Raw genomic sequence first — 5,155 nt, 5'->3', positions numbered from 1 at the left:
TGCAGCCTGGCTGGCCCCATTCCTCTCTTGCGGGCTCATTTGTGCCTGGCTGGTCCCCATTCCTCTCTTCCCAGTGTTGAGTGTCTGAGACATTAGTCATGATGGCATGAGAACATCCCCCGAGGGGTCCCAGATTGGAGAGGGTGCATGTCAGGCTGAGAGTCCCCCACACCCCCAGTGCACGAATGTCATGCACCAGGCCTCTAGGCTATAATAATAAAAGTTTAATATGCTAATTAGACTGGACAGCCAAATGACCTTCCAGATGTCCTTCCAGATAACCTTCCGGAGGAAGCCAAGGCTGCAAGAGCCAAGCCCCTCGCACAAATTTCATGCATCAGACCTCCAGTTAATATTATAAGGGAATACTGCACTCAGTTCTATGCTAATACATTTAAAAGTATCAAAATAGCCCTGGCCAATGTGACTCAGTTGGTTGGGTATTGTCCTATGCACCGAAAGGTTTGCTGGTTCGATTCCTGATCAGGGCACATGTCCAGGTTTCAGGCTCCATTCCTGGTGGGAGACATGCAGGAGGCAGCCAATCAATGTTCTACTCTCACATAAATATCTATCTCTCCCTCTCCCTCCTCTCTCTCTAAGAAAATCTTTTTTTAAAAGTGTCAAAATATTAAAAAACTTTTCTGGGACACTTAAATGGACAGAAAGTTCATTTGCAAAGCTAAAATAATTATGAAAAATAAAGAGTAATGAGTGCACACAGTACAACTTTCTATTGTAATATTAAGACAGCATGATGATAGTGCAGAGTGTGAGGTACATAAAATTATTTAAAATATTTTTCTTCTTTGCCAGGAGATCCCATTCCTCTAAGAAAAATAGACATAAAAATTAATGTTTGCTAAAGTGCAAGACTATCTATATATATAAAACCCTAATATGCAAAGAGACCGAAAGATGGAACAACTGAACAACCGGTTGCTATGACGTGTGCTGACCACCAGGGGGCGCGTGTGGAACATGGTGGGTGGACATTGGCCATGGCAAGATGGTAGAGCAGGTAAGTGGGGCACCAAACCAAGGCGGGGCGCTAATTGCTGTCATCAGGGCAAGCCTCTGGTGATTACTGAAAATTCTTTGCTCCAGCACGCTGCGGTCCCACCTGGCACTGGAACCTGTTGCCAGCACTAGCCCTGCTCTCACCCACTGCTGGCGCCTGGCACCAGCCCCAATTGCCCCTGAGGGCTTCTCCACCTCCTCCTGTTCCTGAGGGGCGATCAGGGCAGCAGCCACCACTCATACCTGCTGCTGGCGCCGGCCCCAATCACTCAGTGCTGTCAGGGGGCGCGAGCAGGGCCAGTGCTGTCAGCATGTGGGAGCGGTGACAGCGGGAGCAGAGCTTCCAACAGCCAGGGGGCTGGAGGCCACGGCAGGAGGGGCCGGGCGGGGGTGCAGAGGATGAGCCGAGATCCACCCCGTGCCCACCACAGCCTCGTGGCCCACAGTTCCTTTCAAGGTGCATGAATTCGTGCACTGGGTCCCTAGTTTATATTAAAAATGTGAACACCCAGTGCTGTAGGGATGCATAAAGGGGTTTCCTACTCTGCCTCTGGGAGGCTGGGAAGCCCTGGGGAAGAGTTGACACATAAGCTGGTCTGATGGTGGGCTCAGTGATAGAGCAGGGTGGCCCCAGCACAGGGAGGGGTTACTTTAAAGAAAAAGCAGGATGGTTGACCATGCACACTGCACTCAGTGAGGACCCTAATGGATATGCAGCTGGAAGGAGATGGATTTAGAAATTTTTGAGAGGTAAGTGTTCAGGGGTTTAAAACAATTTTTTAATAACTTTGTATTTCCAACCTCCATGCTCAGATGTTGGGATTTTCTTTGCAGTTAATTTAGGGTCATAGCCATGGTTGAAAGCTACTGTTGCAGCCTATAGGTCACTACTGAAGCAAACATGAGATTCTGGCTATGTTTCAGAAAAATTACTCTGGCAGTTGTATGGGAATGTATTAGAGAAAAAGATGCTGGAAACAGTGGAAGAACCTATGCCACAGAGAGAAGAGCATACTTGTCTAAGCTCTCACCACAAGCTAATGGCAGAGGCCCTCCTGGAGCATGTGTCACCCAGCTTCCAATTCAGTGTCCTCTACCGGGCACCACACGGCCAGATGGCCAGACGGAATTTCTAAATGATGGCAGGCAGTGCCTAAAGTATGTCCTATCAGTTAGACAACAACCACTGACCTTTTAAAACAGACTATAACTACCTCTTACTGCAAAATAATTGCCGTAAGTTCTCAAGTTGGGTGAATCCTTTCTATAAAAAGGAAAAGTAAGAAAGAGGACAAGTAAGTTTAGCATGAGGACATCTGGAGATCGCACTCAACAGACTTCATACTTTTGCAGCAGGATGCACAAAACAGGATTCCTCAAAGTGATATGCATATGTGGCAAGGTGGATATGAATCTCTAAATCTGCATTTCTCCCCTCTCCCAAGAGTCCTGGGTCATTTCAGTAAAAGTGTGTGTGTGTGTGTGTGTGTGTGTGTGTGTGTGTGCATATGCACATGTGTTCTGTGCACCTTTGAGATTCCGGATGTAATTGGAGAAGTGCTTCAGAAACCCAATAGACTGGTTCTCCAACCTATACCTGTAAGTGATAGGGGAATTGCGATCACCAAAATCTATTGTATTCAGTATTCAGTTTCATACTAAGTATGTGGGACCTGAGCGAGACTTTACAATACTGAGAAGATACCATCTTTTCACTTGACTTTAATTTTCTGTCAGGTGAGTTATGAATATTTCCCTGAACAGAAATTATTGTATTGCTTATCAACTTAACATCCAGTTCCTTCACTTAACCCAAGATATGAATGAAACCATAGGGAAATAACAGTTGATATCATTGGTTTGGAAGGACGGGGGGGGGGCGGGGGGAGAAAGGGAGAGGTAGGTGGATGGAAAGAATGAAGAAAGGAGGGGAAAAACAAGTTGTTGCTTTGAGGTCTACCTTTTAATATTCAATATTGAAGAACTAAACATTTCCCAAAATGATGTTGATGGCAACGAATCAACAAAGTCAGAGAAGGCATAAGGATAGTGATTCCAAGATGATCCTAGACCTATGTCCAAATTCAATCCTCCAGGCTCAGACTCTCATCTCAGTATGGTGATTAATAATCTTACTATGAGGATGTGTGGTTGGTATCAAGGTGGGTCTTAAAAAAACATGAATCACCCAACACCCCTTAAATCCCCATGGCTTGGAGTCTCGACCTAAAATATCATTACAGCAATGATATTTAGAACTTTAAAGCTCAAAAACATAGGGCCAAGAGGTTCTGAGTTTGTGGAGGTCATAGTCAAGAATATTCAGCAAGATGGGAAAGTATAGGATAACCTCAAACTTAAGTTAGGCTCTGTTTACCCCATTTTACCTAGTGGGGTCCTCAGCTTCCCTCCCACTCTTCCTCAGTGTTCTCCAAGGCCAGAATCATCAGGTATTCCTGGGCACATAGCTAGCCATTCACGTGATGCAACCAGGATAATTTTAGTGCAATTAATCCATTTTCAGAAAACTGACAGAATAATGTCCTGTGACTTTTTAAAACCAAGGCAGAACATGTTACACTTGTGCATGTCTTTCACTCTCCCTCTCAGAGACTCCAAATTTGGATTCACCTTGACTCTCCCCAATCACTGCTGCTCTTCAACATTTCTTCTGAATGACTCAATGTTATGTAGGTGGACAGAAACATCTCGGTTTCAAATTCTGCTTCCTCCACTTATAAGTGTGTAATCTAGAAAGTTACTTAGCCTCTCTGTGCCTCAGTTTCCTCCTTTATAAAAATAAGAATACCTACTGCATATAGTTTTTTTCAAGACCCAAGTGAATTTACATGTGACACACTTCCATGCCTGGCATCTGGTAAGTGCTCCCCTGTGAGTGTTATAAATATACATCATGGTTTTCAAATTCTAATGGAGAATCACCAGGGGCTTGTTGAAGTGCAGGTTCCTAGGTGCCAAATCCAAATACTCGATCCATTAGGTACAAGAAGCAGCCTGGGAATCTTTCTTTCAAGAAACTAGATCAGCCGTAACCAGTTTGGCTCAGTGGATAGAGCGTCGGCCTGCGGACTCAAGGGTCCCAGGGTCGATTCTGGTCAAGGGCATGTACCTTGGTTGCAGGCACATCCCAATTGGGGGGTGTGCAGGAGGCAGCTGATCGATGTTTCTCTCTCATCGATGTTTCTAACTCTCTATCCCTCTCCCTTCCTCTCTGTAAAAAATCAATAAAATAATTTTTTTAAAAAAAGAAACTAGATCAGATGTTACAGATAATCTGTAGATTATATTTTGAAAAATCCTCCTAAAGGGTTGCTTCCTACAAAATACTTCTTCACTGGTCCAAAGGGGCAACAGGTGGTCAAGTTGGCTCTCAGAAGACCCGTAAGGCCCCTAAAGTATCCTAAACTATCCCTATTGAATAAAACAGATTCCAATGTCAAAAAAAAATAGCTAAAGGGGTAACAGCCCAGGACTTTTTGAAATCTTTTCTTCAAAGCCATCAGTGAGAGCTGGGGAAGGGGTACCAATCTCATCCTATCTCTTTTATTTAGTCAAGTTATTTTATTCTGTTGCTACCAGTCACCAGGAGCCCAGCTTAATCCCCATCTTCCCGTTATGTTGATATATCAGGCCTCAGTGGAGAGGACATTTACTGCTTTCCCAAAGGACAGTGTGCCAAGAGCAGAGCACTCGTTTCCAGCTTCAGACGTGCATTCCATCTGGAGCATCAAACTCCATTAGATCAGGGACAGATCCTGCTGCTGAGGCTCTGCGGGAACTGGAACACATGTGTGTTTCATCACTTAGGTTTGGTTTCTCTCACATTCTCTCCCAAGAACTGGAGAGCTGCACAGAGAGCTTTGTGCTTGGATAGCGCCCTTTCAGAGACCTAACCAAAGGGGGCAAGAAAGAGATCTAGCAAAAGAACCCAGGAACAAAAATGCATAAAGGTGATGCAGAAGATGGGGTCCAACAAGCAGGAAACCAGGGCAAAGTGGCATTGCCTGGACTAGCCTTGTAAACAGCTCTCTCTGGACAAAACGTGCCTAAATGTTTCCTACACTCTTCAGAGCAAACTGGAAAAAATACCACCTTCTCAGGGACCTCTGAGGGA

The sequence above is a fragment of the Myotis davidii genome, unplaced genomic scaffold (genome assembly GCF_000327345.1).
Source record: "Myotis davidii unplaced genomic scaffold, ASM32734v1 scaffold46, whole genome shotgun sequence".
Classification (NCBI taxonomy): Eukaryota; Metazoa; Chordata; class Mammalia; order Chiroptera; family Vespertilionidae; genus Myotis; species Myotis davidii.
The sequence above is the reverse complement of the archived record's forward strand: the minus strand, read 5'-3'. Positions refer to the sequence as shown.